General features: G+C 38.2%; 1 protein-coding gene across 1 annotated transcript in view; it reads left to right on the forward strand.

Moving 5' to 3' along the window:
- MAF (MAF bZIP transcription factor) overlaps window positions 1–13982 on the forward strand; it is a 140582-nt gene extending 126600 nt beyond the window's left edge. The window contains exon 3 of the mRNA XM_089689812.1: window positions 1849–13982. The gene's annotated coding sequence lies outside the window, so the exon portion shown is untranslated. The remainder of the gene's footprint in view (window positions 1–1848) is intronic.
- Window positions 13983–16929: the final 2947 nt, after the last annotated feature.

Raw genomic sequence — 16929 nt, forward strand, 5'->3', positions numbered from 1 at the left:
TAGAGCAAGACAAATGTTCATTTGATCCTTGTCAAATAATCCTATTCCGCCATGTATGGTTGCAATTATTCTCACTCAAAGAGCATTCTATAGTAATAGTTGGACAGACAATTGTATATCATTCAGCAGTGCAGCTCGTTGTGTATTATAAATCGAAACCAATGATTCCATACTCTTTATTAAATGAGAACCAGCTATTGCAGCAGTAAGCAGTTGTATATTGGCAGGTTATCATGCAGATATTCATTGTTCAGAAAAAAACAGGCAAGTGTTGTATGGAAACAGACAGAATGGTATGTTTAAAGCTGCAAACAATTCCTCAACCTACTGCTTGTTGTCACTTAACTTATGACATGCATTTGACATCAAAGTGGAAAGGGTAGTTATGTGCTTGTTATCCACCAACCATTCCCATTTCTGCTCTCAAATATTTGTTGTTGTCTGACTAATGAAAGAGAAGCTCTTGTTGGATGCCATGGGCACGCCTGGCTTCTCCTCCCCACGGAATGCCCCTATAGCAAGCTGCTTGCTATGGGGGCATTCGTGCATGCTTGCATGCTTGCTTCTCCTGAGCTGTGCTCTGTGTGTCTATTGACACAAAGAGCCCTGCTTGGCCCCACCTCCCACTCACCCCTCAATGGCTGTGATTGGCAGCCAATGACTCCCGCTGCTGTCTCTGAGCTAATGAGGAGGGAGAGAGTCAAGTGAGCAACTGCTCTCATGCACAGCGCTGGATTGAGATCAGGCTCAGGTAAGCCTAATGGTGTTTAACCTCCCTGGTGGTATTCCCGAGTGTAGCTCGGGGTAAAGTTTCTGTACCAAAAGCGGTAACCCCGAGCTACACTCGGGCTTACCATGCGGCGCTGCATAGGGAGTCCCTGCAGAGCTTACCTTGTCCTTCGCTCCCGCGATGTGTCCCCTGCAGCGTCCCCGGCCATCTCCTCCGGCCGATGCCAGCATCCGGCTTCTGTGATCTGGTCCCTGTGACGTCGGGATGTACGGGTGCCGCCGGCGGGAAATTTGAAAATTTAAAAAAAAATTCATTTTTTTCAAAACAAATTTTACATAGTAAAACATTGCTGTTTCAAACTATTTCACATACATTTTGTCCCTAGTGCTCTGTCCTGTGCCCTGCCTGCATTTTTACTGTTCTTTCTGCCTGGAAACTGGCGTCCAAAAATCGTCCCTTTAGGTCAAAAGCAGGTTTAGATCAGCTAGAGAACAGCGATAGTAAATCAGAACCACTTGCAGAATTGAGTGATAATGATTCGTGGAGAAATTTGTCATCAGACACTGAAAACAATTTTGCGACTTTGCTCAGTGATGTGCGAACTTGGCGCTATATTTCAAATTTCAGTGTTTTTGGTTTGATTATTTTATTGAATTAAATGTATTATTATTATATTATTATTTTTTATGATTATTTATTAAATTATAATTTATGATTTTGTGTTTCAAATTTTATCATACCCGGGATGTTTAATAGACTCTTGTTCGGACAGATTTCAGTGAGTTATTCCTAAATATTACAGCCTACAATAAAAAAACTACACATTTCCATGCAAAATAATGGTACCGCTTTCAGCACCAAAAATCTGAAATAATCATACCGCCAGGGAGGTTAATGGTGTAGATGCATTATTGTGTGTCTTTTATATCTGCCTGGAGATCAGCTTCAAAAGTAATATATCTGTTTAAAATATATAATGTTGTTTTTCCTCATCATTGCTATTGCATTGAGTTATTGATTTTTCCTTACTACCACCATTGTTGCCAATTGAATGTTCCATATCACCAAATTGTGCCAGCTTTTCATACAGAAACTAAAGTGCTCTTTTTCATTTACAGGTGAAGTAAAGTCGGGAAGCTTCAGTGAGAGCTCCCCCACTCTGCTCCTCTGGTGACTTCAGACCCTCCTCATTTTAGCTATTTCCACAGAGAGGACTGCTTCACTTCCCCAATGGACAGGCAACACCATGAAACCTCATCATTGTAAATACCATTGACTCTGGTGGGACGTTTGGCTTCAACACTTTTGGTTGCATGCTTTTCTTAGGATCTTTATAACGCTTTCTAACAATGGCCGCCCTAGGTATGAATTGCTTCCGGTCAATCACAATCCTCAATATGCAACTGGCTCTGTGAAGGAACTATCTGTCCTTCATCCTTTAAGCCAATGACTGTTTCAATGGATTTGGTCCTGACAATGAAGAGAAATGTGCTCAACATGTTTAAATCTGTCCTCAGGTGACTACACTCACAATTACACAATGTGAACTCAAAATTCTGACTCCACAAATACCAATAACCCTCAGGATTCCAACATTTCTACATATTGATGATATTCCTTCTATACTCAGCCAGCAAAAGGTCCCAGGATCTCAGTAACTCTACAAAAGGCACAGAAAGTCATTCTACAAAGTCCAACTAATCACCTTTTATACTTCTAAAGTGGACTAAAAATGAGTAAACCATCAACGATGGTGGAACGTTCTTAAGACACTAAAAAGCAAATAAATCAATCTTGTATATACGGCTGTACAAAATTTCACTGTATATAAATGTAAAAGTAATCCACTTCCCTGCTGGGGGAGAATGAAAGTGTAATGGAGACCCCCCAGGGCAAGAAAGAGGGGGCCAAGCATGGTGCAGATGTCTCTGCTGATCATAATGTATTCATCCATGATGTTAGGAAAGAAACTTATACAGTTTAATGTATAGAGCTCAGCTCTCACCAGCATTTCATTTGCTTCCATTGAACAGTCATGGTATGTAAAAGTCAATAATTTAGTATATATCAATATATATATATTTTTGGTTTGCCAAAACGTTTATTCATCATGTAATTTAGGTACACAATTTCAGCTGTACAATTTGTGTTTATCTAGTCTGCTGCCCCACACTAGTGCCTGCATGCTTTTTCCACTGAACCAACCACTTCCTGTTTTTCATTAGATAAGTAACTTGATGGTTGCTACACCCACCTTGACTTCCAGCTAAGTTGTCTCTAGAAACAAGTCCAAGACTCCCTTTGAACCATTGGTGCCTGACAAAAGAATGCGTGATTTGTTGTCTCAGATGAGACTTCCAGTGACAAACCAGTACAATATACAATTGCTTTGTCAGTTTCACACGATAGAATGTTGTTGGTAGATGGCTTGGATAATTTTTCAGAGGCAACTTAGTTGGAAGAAAATCTATAACTTGGTATAAACTTGAAAGAAGGTTAAAAAAGAAAAGTGGGGAGCACCATAAATTATTTTGCTGCTGCTTCTGAACAGTGCAGGCGTAGGCATGTGCCTCCGTAGGCTAACTGGAAATCTATAGCTAGATAAAGCAATATAAAAAAGTTTTCACAGTACTCAATACTATTTTATTTTCTTGAGGATAAATTACCCAACGGGGAAGAAAAGGAACAGAAATCAATTGTATATGCATGTACTGGAACACCTTTGTTATCCAGGACCCACAGCCCATTGCCTTGGTGGTATCAAGTCCTTTGATGTTCCACTGAGGGACCTCTAATGCGTTGTGATTTTGTTTTTTATGGCTGTATCCTAGAAGACTCGAACTTTGGTAAATAGGTTGCTGGTGAGAAGCCAAGGCTTTCTAATGGGTACTATTGCTCCTAGTTTAAACTAATACCAATTTAAAAGTGATAGAACTATCACTATATTATAAATGAAGCCATATAAAGATATCTGATGCATTAGCCACCAGGGACTTCTTTTCTATGGCTAGCTGCAGCCTCAGAATCTGGCTGGCTCTTCCTTTCTCAACCAACTCACAGCAATATTAAAGGCCAGTAAGTAGAAGGAAATGAAAGGTTATTTCATTACAGTATAACTAAGACAAAGCTTTTTTTTTGTTTTGGACAGAGTGTAGATGGATTAGAATACTTATTAGATTTTATTACTGTCTGTGCCACTTGGAGATTTACCCTCTCATTTGACCTGTTTACCATATCATTGAAAGTGAAAGTGAGAGAAACCCCCAAATTTTGGGTTCCCCCTAGAAAATTCTTAGAGGGGAAATCTTCCAATGGGGACACTAATTCTGGTGATCTGGGGGACCCAAGGTATTCCCTTTATTTGCAAGGATTTCTTCTCACTTCCTGTTTTGGATAGGGGACAGGGAAGTGAAGGTAAATCTCCCCAATGGGACACAGATGGCAAAAAGAAAAACACTTTGGTTATAGCCCTCCCTTACTCTATCTAAGATGAGAAGAAAAACAAGTTTTGCCTATAGTTCTACTTTAATGCTATGCAGAAGGGACTAAAAGAAGAATGGTGGTCTCACAATTAGGGGCAACTATAGGAGGAAAACAGGGTCCTGTGCAAAAATAAACCCTTATTTTTTGGCAAATTGGAGGTTCAGGAGGAAGTTGGAAAAAAGCAAGCCTCCTTAATTGAATAAGCTCTTTATTGAAGACATGTCAACATTACTGGTTAAATGTGCCAGAAAAAGGTTTCTGCAAGGGCTTTCTCTGCTTCACTCAGCAATGGGACACAAATCTGCCTCTCTTGCTAAGGGTTATCCTTTTTTCCTGAGCTCCAGGGTCTAATTTATCTAAGTGCCCGAAGGAACGACTGTTCTTCTGCTCTTAGCAACCCGACAGAGCCTTTATTTCATTTGCCCATACTGCCTATAAAGAATAAAAGATAGTAGCGATGATTGAATCAGGAGAATTGCTGAATCACTACTTTTTGATTCTACTGAATATTTGCATATGGATTTGTCTGATCTGAAGAGAGTAACACAAGTTAGTAACGAAGAGAATTGTGATTCGTGAATTGTATAATTCTCTGCAGACTGAACAAGAATCAGAAGAATTAAAGTGACTCTCTCGCTAAAATTAAAACCTCAAACAAATGTCCCCAGCAAAGAGCAACGTGACTTCTGAAAGTGTTGATTTCCTTGCCCCTCCCACTGCGCTCTTTGGATCCTCCCATCGACAAAGGGCAGATTGAACTATTGAGAGCAGTAGGGTACTGGGATCTAACACTCCAAGAAGTGACATTTTCTAAAGATTCATAAGGGGGCTTTCAGTGCCGCAGGCAGCATGAAAGGTATGTTTTCACATTCTCTCCAGACAACACTTTGTTTGAAAGTTAGGCTTTAGAGATTGAGTTTCTTTAAAAAGTAGCTCCATTCACAAATTGACCATTTTGCTTGATTTTTAGACCAAAGCACTTACAATGAAACTCTTACTGGGGACAACAAGAGCAGTTTTTCCTGTTGTCTTTCACTCTCACAGTCAAAAACAATTGATTACTGTCCGTGATACTTTTTTTATTTGCACTAACATACAATTTTGAGGACAAGCTTTCGGGGTATGTCCCCTTCTTCAAAGTCCAACAGTACTCTCACGGTCAGAATTTTTTTTCCTTCTAGTTGATTCTAGTAGATAGTTTTCTCTTAGATGCCAAATGTAAAGGAACTATTCAATATTTTGCACATGGCAAAAATTGATCTAATCTTGCATTGATTACTACAGGACAAATACTTATATACACATAATTGTCAAATATATACACGCCATAGGTAATGATAAACAGTGTAGACTATGGAGTTGTTCACAACAATTTATTTGAATGTCTTAAATTATTACATGATTTTTTCACAGCCAGGGATTATTAGTTTAGGGATTTAGCATGTCCTTACACAGTCTATGATGTGTATCACCCATTAAGTTATAAGCATATGTATAAAAAGCTTTGTAAGATATTTTTAATCATTGTCAATTTCAGACATCACTGGTCAACAGCTAAGAACTGTCTTTCACTACATTGGTCATGAGAGCAGAATTTTTTTAATGCCACAGAGTTTCAGGAAACATATTTAATAGTTAATCATAAACTGTGGTTTAAGCAATACTTTATGTTTCATTCCTCTCTTTCTCCATCTCAGCTACCTCAACTAGACATTACACTCCCCATACTTAGTACCACACATATACTGTAAATGGTGGTGCCCCTCCCCATCAACAAGAGATGAGCAAACATTCTTAACATCCACTTTACCTACCTGATTTGGTTTGTAGTGTCAACATTCACTGTACTTTGCATATATTTCCACTATGGGCTTTTATAGGGTTACTTTTTTTTTTGGGGGGGGGGGGGAGAGAAATAAAAACACACTTGTTAGAACTTTGAGAACAAAATACACAATATGGTTAGTATTTGTCAGCTAACAATGGTAAATTAGTATCTGTTTTTTATGTTGACAAGTGTACGAGAGATTGACTTTCTGAGTGACTGAGATAATAATGCTCATTGCATGACCTACTCTAAGTGTTAGAGAAATTACTATGGCCTGGAAGTTTTGGCTGTTAACCTTTGGAAAAAATGGTAAAACTGGTTGTTATCTTTTGTTTCACTACAAAAATGTTTTCAGGCCAGTTCCATTTTGAGCTTTGTTGTGAGTATTCAGGAGCACCCGGTACAAAAGTTCATGACACTTCAGGAATCCACATTTTTTTTGATATAGTGCAGGATCCAGCCCCTTGGGAATTCTTCCTGGCAGTGATACAAGGCACTATTCCTTCCACTAACACCAACAATGGGGCACTATTCCTCTAATACTTGTGATGGGGCACAATTCCTTCCACTGACACCAACAATGGGGCACTATTCCTCTAACTAATACTAGTGATGGGGCACTGTTCCTCCTCCTAATGACCAATAAGTCCAAGTCTACTCTCACTGGCCACAGTCCATCTCTCCCAAAGTCTGTGGGACAGCAAAATGGCCCTTTATTTAGAAGGCTTGGAGACCCCTGATATAGAGTATCAAGATAAGCTAACACATTTATCTTGATTCGCTATCTCCAGAATAATTTTGACAAAACCTCCTGAAGTATCATTAATTTTTGAACCTGGTGCTTCTCTAGACTCAACCCAAAGCTTTATATCTACTGTACATCCTCTTTTGAGACTATCAGAGAGACAGCAACCCAACTCCAGAACAATGTTTAGTCTACACTGCTCAACCACTGTTTGTCAGCCTCTTTGAATATCTCATTCTGGGTTATATCCAAAAGCACCAATATCCCACTTCTATCTGTCCAGTGCTATTACATACACAGATCTGTCACTTTTTGAGAGAATCTTTGAGTTCTTTAGTAGGGTTGTTGCACTGATGACTGTACAAGCAACCAAGAAGCCCCAAAATGTTCCACTTGTCCGTGGCTGGCAGCACTTCATTGTTAGAGGTAACCTACTTTAGTGCATTAAAAGGGGGTACAACAGACAGATGAGATTTCATTTGCATTTTAACAGTGATTAATCATAGTGTGAGAGACTGTGATGAATAATCATGATGATGATACGGCACTGAATGGGAGCGCAACAGTCTGTGGTGCACTGTGACTGTGAGTTATAATGATGAATGGCACTAGTCCAATGGATAGCACTAGTTCAATAGTTGCTTCTTTGCTCCTCCATTGTTTATGGGAATGATGTTTGGTGATGTAACCCACGGGAAAGGACAAAATGGTACGAGATAGGTTGGGAGGACATACCTGTATTATGAAAATTAACTAGCCACTAAAAATGGCACAGTCTTGTACATAACCACATGGGCAATTCAATACAATATATGCTGGATCTGGTTTGTTTGCTCATCTCTACTATATACCATGACTCATCAGTCACAAATCATGAAGGGCATAAAAATCACTTGTTTGTTTCTTTATGTACGAAAAGGAATAATTTACCTATACCATGAAATACAACATATCACCTTGTAACATGCCTCATTTATCATAGGATAGCCTCAAACAGTCCGTATTTGCTAAATGAGCCATTCTGGTATTCCCTTTCTTTTGTCCAGCTTAGATGAGCGACAGAAAAAATGGAATGAGTGATATTGGCAACACAGACTTTTTAAAATAGGCCTTCCTTCAAGATGCTTTGGTAAATAATACGCAATGTTCTGTAATTCTAATGAAAAGATCACTTTAGCTCGGTTTTAGGGCAGCAGTATTAGTAAGGGAGAGTAGTGCTATACTGAACGTCCAGTAAGCTGCTGGACCACCTTCTTCCCATTAAAATTTTGGTGGTCAGCTGGGGTAATTACAACTGTAGAGAGAGAGAAGCATGTCCAAACCAGAAAAAGGTGGGAATATTTTTGGGTGCTGGAGCTAGACAATGACACCTAGAGTGATGGAAACTCATACAATACAGCTAGATGTCACCATAGCATCCATGTTGTGTTCCCAGGTCATCTCACTGTTCAGTAATGGACCTGAATCAACAAGGAATCCTCAATGTGGTCTTATGTCACATTGTCTCAGCTGGGTTCAGGGCACAGCACGGCAACACTGTGGGCCTAAGACTAGCCTAGTTACAAAAGTTTTGGAACCATACAAAAGCATTCAGGTTAGGATGCTGTTATACAGGAACATCACTCTACTGTAAGATTTTTGCAGTGGAGGTATATCGTCCTGTAACTGCTTATCCATTTCGGGAATTATGTTTGAGGACCTTTATGAAAATGTTACGACAAAGTGTTTTAACTCATAGCAACCAATCAGATCCTGCCATTTTATAGAACAGGTTAGTAGCAAAAGCAGAGATCTGAGTGGTTGATCTGGGTCCTAGCTCTTTTTCAAAAACAGTTAGGGTATGTACACACATGAATTCTTACTTCTGTTGGAAGGTTTATAATTGTTTTCCAAAGAGCTGAAAGTTAACAACAAATCATGTAGCCCTTCCCTTTTCTCGTCCGTTTTGCTTAATTGGGTTTTACTTTTCTATTTACAACTGCAGCATGCTGCAGCTTCGATCTTGTCTTTTTTTTTTAAAGAATTTTATTAACATATTAATTTTTGTCTTTTTTATAAATTATGCAAATGATCAATGATAAAAGCCTATATGAAATAAAGAAGGATTAAACACACAACCTGGATTAAAACCAGATTAAAGATTGAAGGATTGAAAAGGAAAAAAAAATCAGTAATATAACCCTTCATCTTTTATTCATACTCTTCGGGACTTAATAATCACGTCAGTGTAAACATACCCTTACTGTGGAATTGTTTTCATAACTCTCCGCTATTTTTTCTGTGACGAGGACCACATGTTTGTCCATCTTGTATATTATACAATGTAAAGCTGTACTTATATAAACTTAATGTAAGTGATTTAGCTGTAAATGCAATAACAAGCCAATGCAAACATATACTATATAGCTGAATAGAGGCAGTACTAGCACTGTTATTGCACTACTGAGTAGGAGTAACCATGAAGGCATTAATATGTGTATGTACAAATAGCACCTCTTGTGTCATACTGAATTTGTCTTTATTAAATACAAACTTCTTTGAGCAGGTTGAACTATGTGACAGTTGAAACGTGGAGTGGAGTGGAATGCAGAATATCATAATTGGCTCTTGCCACTGGATTCGTTAAGTGGCATTTTCTTACCAAATCTAAAAGTTAATTATTAAATTGGAAAAAAAAAAATCGCTGTCACTGTACACGCTTTACTGGAATGTGACAGAGAATGTAACATTTTTTTTGGAATTAATCCAAAATTAAAGGAACACTACAGACAAAAAAAAGAAAATGAAGATGCAAAAGTGAAAGAGCTCACTTAGATGTGCTGAGTAAGTGCTTCCTGCACATCAGACCTCTGTCTGCAGACAGTTCATTGTGCCTGCTGTACTCTTTGATATATTTCTGTCTTCCAACTAGGCTTATAAAAACTGGAAAGAGAAAGAGGTAGGTGTTGCCCATAGCCACCAATCAGATGATGCAACAGCTGGAGTTTAGTTGTGGTGGGCATCACCTTCATTATGCATATAGCCAGCAAAGAATAATAGTGTGAATGCCATAAATCTGAATTTTATAGATTTCATGTCTTATTTGACATAACAGCATTGTAATAACATTTGGAATTACTGGTTACTTTGTGCCTGTGGAGATGCAGCGCAGGAGGCCCTCTGTCTTTTTAAGGAAGAATGTTAAATTGGCCACATAATGCAATGTTAACACATTCTTTTGCAAAAAAGATTAAAGGCTTGGCTTATCCAAAAGTGATACTTCAGGTATATGTGGATGTTGATAGGCTAAGACTGCTCCTAGTTTCTTCTACTTTTCAGATACTCCAACAGTGAGACCCTTCCCATCATAATTCTTGACTTTATGAAGTCAATTAAGTCAACCTTGGAATTTTGGGTTATTCTGGCCACCTTTGTATATTCCAGCTTCTCCTGCCACCTACCAGCTCCTCCATAATATAATTTGGGTAAACAATTCCAACAGGAAGGGTGAGAGCTTCTCATAATAGTCAGTAGACATGTGCACACCAGAAATTTTCTTTTCATTTCAGATGCATTCGCTCATTGAAGAATTTTGTTTCGTCATATTCATTATGTTTATCTGATTCGTTTTTTAGATTTGTTTTATTTTTATATTTGCCATTCTTTTCGTATATTTGTTGGTCTGAGTAAATTACAACAATTTTGCAGGTTTGTTTTGGAAGATTGCTATACAGTATATTTCGGGTGGATTTGATATTCATATATCAAAACTGTTTGGAAGGATTCAATATTTTCGGATGCAACATAATAAATAATGCAAAATTCGGAGGCCCAACATATTTCAAACCTAAGAATTGCATTAGACTGTGAAACTGAACTGACTGTGACAATTACAAATTCAATTTAAATCACAAATTTACTTAAATCCGAATTATTGAAAGAAATTGAAAATTTAATTAATTTCTCCATGGGCCTAAACGGCTATCGCATCATGTGACATCATCCAAATGATACAAATTAAACCAATGCATTTGTTAATTATGTTAAAACTTTTTTTTTATTCATTAACATTCGCTGCTATGTATGTTTGGAGACCCTTACAGTGAGACCCTTACCATCATAATTCTTGACTTTATGAAGTCAATTAAGTCAACCTGGGAATTTTGGGTAATTCTGGCCACCTTTGTATATTCCAAATTCTCCTGCCACCTACCAGCTCCTCCATAATATCATTTGGGTAAATGTTTGGAGATTTGTATACATCTGAATCTCAGAAAATCACATTTTCAGATGAAAATCAATGTGTTACAAAACAAAACACACATGTCTAATGGCCAGTAGAATCACCAATACCTGAAAGCGATATAAACCTGCACCATCCATCCAAAGCTGAAATATCACTTTTTGGTGGTCAGACCCTTCAATGATTTTAACAGCTCTTTATTTTAAAACAAAATGCCATTTTCAAAGTTTTAAAGTGAAATTCTAATTTAAATGGAAAATAAATTAAATTCATAAGAAAGAACTGTTTTGAGCCTTATGTACCATCACAAAATATAACCATTAGAAAGAGAACAGTAGAAAAAAGACTTCACAGTTTTCAGACCAACAATGAGTCATTTTTGTTTTTTCATAGAAGCTAATAAATATCATATTTAGGAGAAGTCAGAGCTAAATATACTGTTAAAAAAAACAATCTCAATAAGTGGTCACAGAAGAGAGGGTCTCCTTTGCTGCATAGTTACAGGCCAGGTAATTACCAGTTCGAAGTGTTAAAGGGTCAGTCCACCAAACAGGAAATATCTAGTAATAGGTGAAGCGTGGTGAGCTGAATCAGCCCCTGTCATTTTATATGTTATAGGTACTCCAAGACTGAGATCTCCCTGCTATAAGTCCCCCCTGTCCACCTGGGAGTATGAGGTGTTCCCACCACCTTTGTCTGTTATAAAGAATAAAAAAAATCATATATGCTGATCACAGAAGGTATAGAGGCCTTGGAATTCAGCACAGAGATTTCACCAACAGAGTCCCTGGGATATATAAGAAATTGTAATGTCCAGCAACTACAAAAAATTGTCAGTTATTGGTAGACTGACCCTTCAATGGTAGATACTTATCACCTTATGTTTTTTATTATTTTTTTCTTAACTCCACTCTCCACCACAATTTGGACTTAAGTGAAAGTATCCTTTTAATTCATATCTTATGATTAAATGATTTCATTGCTGGTAACGTTAATTTTAATGGTTTTATATTTTTGATTTTCTATGTTTTAAACTAAATCAAAATTTATAAATTTCTGAAAAATCTGAAGAGTTTCTTCCTTTCTCTCCATTCTCCCGTATTACTGGACAGCAGGGGTGTTGCTAGGTTTGGATATAAGGAAAGCAAGGTCAACAAAATGTTCAAGGTTGTAATTATAATGATGTTTTTGCAAGAGGTAACTATGGGACTTTGCTTCAAGAAGATCCCCCAAACCCCCTTGGGCTCACTTTATATTGACTTATCGCTATATAAATTATCCAAACAACTAAATTTATATGTAGCCCAGACACATGTAGCAGACTGCTGGGAAAGCAATTACAGGCTTATTTAATTTATAGAAAGACCAGAATGTTAAAGTGGTCTTAACAGATCACTAACACATTGGGTTGTGTTTAATGTTGCTAGCATGTTTCACTGTACAGTAGTGAACATTCCACCCTTACCATTGTCACTGGAGCTTACGAAATATAGCTGCTAATGTTCTATGTATTTTCTAGAAACATTATAATTTAATAATAATACAGGTTTCTTACCTTTTATAAACTACTTTTAAAGCCTTTAAATAAATGCTGATTTACTCACTAAGCCAAAATTTGTGAAGTTCATTAGCCCACAGCAACCAACCAGCATTGATCTTCCATTGCTCTGACCTCAAACTGAAATTTGATTGGCTGCTGTTAGTCACTGAACTTTATATATACCATTGCTTTTTGCACTTTATTTACTAGGCCAGTTGATCCACTGCAAGGTGAAAATTGCAGGCCATTTCAACTAAAATATCCGTAAAGCAAATAGATAATTTGAGGAAATGTTATGTCTCTGTCTGGCCTTTGGGTACTAGCTTCAGCAAGAAAAGAGTCAGAAACTTATATCTGGGAATATAAGTACATTAGGTTGTATGTGTATTTGCCAAGCTTTTCGCATATATCTCTAGGATATCATAGAGTATGCACAAATTATCATCAGTTATGCCTTTATTCCCACCAGCCTCAAGTTAAAGCACGTCCATGTTGCCAAAATCTGGCACTACTTGCACGCAAGTGCATTCTAAACATTACAGATGCCCATATGCTGTAGATCACTTTTGCCATAAGACAAGGCATTGGTGTCCCAGAGATTTGCCTCCAGAGGTGGAATCAGACAGCATTTTCACTATGCCCCTGCTCCTCATATGACTCTCCTGGGCACTGATGTAGACCAAGGGTAGAACCATAGCCATATCAAGCCATGCAATTTCTATGGGGGTCCAATGATTCATACATGTTGAAGTGGCATTTGGGTGAATTGAATGTATATACAGCTTGGAAGCCCCCATAACATTGCTGTAAAACAGTCAGCAGTCTACACCACTAGAGGAATTGCTTTGGAAATAGAGACTGGAGAGACAGAAGACCCCTTTGTGGGTTTGTTATGGGGATCCATCAAACATAGCTGCCATATCAAAGACTTTTAATACGCACATTGTTACCCCAGCACCTGCAATACGACTGCAGAGGGGTTTTAGGTCGATGGGTGAGGCTTAAGAGAAATATTAAGAGCAACATTCAAAGGCTGTCTAAGTTGAAGCGTAACACCATTGCATCTATCCTGAAACCCTGTTTTGATGTAGACTTCACCTTTAAGTGAGGAACTTTGATGATTATATCCTCCTCTTCTGATTGGATTGCAGGCCCATTTTTGTACTTAATCAAGCAGAAATACTCTGTCAACCTAGCAGCACCCCTGGTGGTAATATAACCTAAACTTTGTGTGGTCCATTCTGCTTTACCCTACTGGGTTGTTCACAACATGGCTGTCCAGAGACAAGATGGTCTGAACATGGGCTATGGAGTAGCAACAAAGCAAAATAATGCATGCATGCACATATCTATCACACAGACATTCTTCTTCCAGTTACCTATGTATAGATTTTATGAATAAAATTGACATTAAAATACATAGCTGTTTTCCTATTTTGTTGTCCAGTTTATTCCAAATCTGTGGTTTATTTCAATAGATCTATGTATCAGCCTAGTGCATCTATAATATATATTTCAATTGCATGAAGCTGGTAAATCCTCAGAAGATTGCTGTTATTATTGATTTTGCACCTTTGTTAACGGTTTTACACCTTTGCAGCAAAAAGACAGTATTTAAAAATAGCTTTTGCTGTGTTTCAATCATATTTGCAAACAAATTGATCCATGAATCATATCTTGAGCAGAAATGAACCAATGAATCAAACATGAAAATGAGAGTGACAGGCAAATCAAATTTAAAAAAAAAAAAAAAAAGCAACAAACAGCAATGTGTCATATTAGATACTATTTATTAATCAAGCTATTGTCACCTAGTGTGGTGACAAGATATTGTACATTGGTATGGAAATGGAAAATATTACTGTATCATTCTTGTTTTGTCATGTCACATGGGCAAGATCCTTTAGCAAAAAAGGCCAAAAAAAGCTGTAAACTACTACAGCAGCATAGGTTGCAGGTCCTGCCCCACACTCCTACCAAAACACGCAAGGCGGCTGCCCCGCTGCTTAACAGTCAACATGTTAACAGGGCCAGCAGCTCAAAAGGTTGCAGTACAATCTACTTTATTGAAAACAATGTTGGGGTAAAATACCAGAAACAAATTAGCTGACACATTTCATCACAACCAAAAAAGGAAAAGCGGCTTTTTTCTAAGGGTGACCCACCAGTGTATTTATAAGGCAACCAGGAGACTCTCAATTTTTAAAATCCACATACAATGTTTTATTACAAAATATCTTAAAAATACAAATCTTATTATGAACACATCATATAGAGAATATACTGTACATACAGTAGAATTAAGCATTAGTTTATAATGTGTTTCGCGGTCTATACCACTTCTTCAGATAACGATGCTCATTTGTAACAGGTGTCCATTACTTATCTGCAATTAGAAGAAACATACATATAACATACAAAAACCCATAGGTGTTCATTTTCATTAAAATTACTTATATACGCTATATTGCAAAAAGTATTCGGACGCCTGCCTTTATACGCACATGAATTTTAATGGCATCCCAATCTTAGTCCGTAGGGTTCAATATTGAGTTGGCCCACCCTTTGCAGCTATAACAGCTTCAACTCTTCTGGGAAGGCTGTCCACAAGGTTTAGGAGTGTGTCTATGGGAAGGTTTGACCATTCTTCCAAAAGCACATTTGTGAGGTTAGGCACTGATGTCGGGGGAGAAGATATTCTATCAGGTTGAGGTCAGGACTCTGTGCAGGCCAGTCAAGTTCTTCCACCCCAAACTCACTCATCCATGTCTTTATGGACCTTGCTTTGTGCACTGGTGTGCAGTCATGTTAGAACAGGAAGGGGCCATCCCCAAACTGTTCCCACAAAATTGTCCAAAATGTCTTGGTATGCTGACGCCTTAAGAGTTCCCTTCACTAGAACTAAAGGAACAAGCCCAACCACTGAAAAACAATCCCACACCATATTCCCCCCTTCACCAAACTTTACACTTGGCGCAATGCAGTCAGGCAAGTACCATTCTCCTGGCAACCGCCAAACCCAGACACATCCATTGGATTGTCAGACAGAGAAGCGTGATTGGTCACCCCAGATCACATCTCCACTGCTCTAGAGTCCAGTGGCAGCGTGCTTTACACCACTGTATCCGACGCTTTGCATTGCACTTGGTGATGTAAGGCTTGGATGCAGTTGCTTGGGCATGGAAACCCATTCCATGAAGCTCTCTATGCACTGTTGTTGTGCTAATCTGAAGGACACATGAAGTTTGGAGGTCTTTAGCTATTATAATCATAATGATAGCTGTTATAATACCACTAACAGTTGACCGTGGAATATTTAGTAGCAAGGGAATTTCACGGATGGACCTATTGCACAGGCAGCAACCTATCACGGTACCACGCTTGAATTCACTGAGCTCCTGAGAGCGACCCATTCTTTCACAAATGTTTGTAGAAGCAGTCTGCATGCCTAGGTGCTTGATTTTATTCACCTGTGGCCATGGAGGTGATTGGAACACCTGAATCCAATGATTTGGAGGGGTGTCCCAATACTTTTGGCAATATAGTGTACATATACCCTGACCCCAAAAGAAAGAGACAGAAGGGCAGAGACAAAAAAAAAGGAAAAAACCCCACAAACACCACACGAAAACAGACTTACAAAAACCAAACTAGAACTGTACAAAATGCAGTCACATCCGTCCAAGATGCAGGGAGGTATGAAAACAGTGAACATCAATGGGAGAGCTGTGAACCAAGTCCCAAAATTTTCCAAACCTAAAAACATAACATAAATATAAATCTCACAGCATCAGGAGAAGTTCATTGGGACCTATATCACCCATCACGCTTACTGGAGTATATATATGGCTAGCAGCCATCGAAATCCACAACCAGTATTGCTAAGAATAGTTCTAAAATATTGGAATCACTTGAAAGCCAAGCTAAAGGAAATAACCTGTCTATTCCAAAACCACCTTGATGTTACTAGGTCCACTCATACAGCAATAACTGGGATACCAGAGGACCTACAAATGGTCAGCAGGTCTGCCTACAAAATATAGAAATAAATATATCTAAAATAACAAATCACCACTATAATTCCAATCAAAGCAACTACAACTCAGAATATTGGAATGACCTAAATAAATCCAAATATTACATACCAATAATCTTAAAATACTCCCATAAATCAACCCGGTCTCACAAATGTGCTGCCAAAAGCAAAATGAAAGAGACCTCGTAGTCCCTTCCATTTAATAGCCCTCCTGAGAATACACCCACCATAACCACATATCTAGCTACTTACAAATCAGATGCACAGTACACGCCCAAAAGGATTGGAAGGGGGATGGTTGTCTCCCCATTGAAACACACATCAACCTATCAAACCACCACAAGA

The sequence above is a fragment of the Staurois parvus genome, unplaced genomic scaffold, assembly GCF_062004578.1.
Source record: "Staurois parvus isolate SC_StPar_1 unplaced genomic scaffold, SC_StPar_1.0 ptg000498l, whole genome shotgun sequence".
Taxonomy (NCBI): Eukaryota; Metazoa; Chordata; class Amphibia; order Anura; family Ranidae; genus Staurois; species Staurois parvus.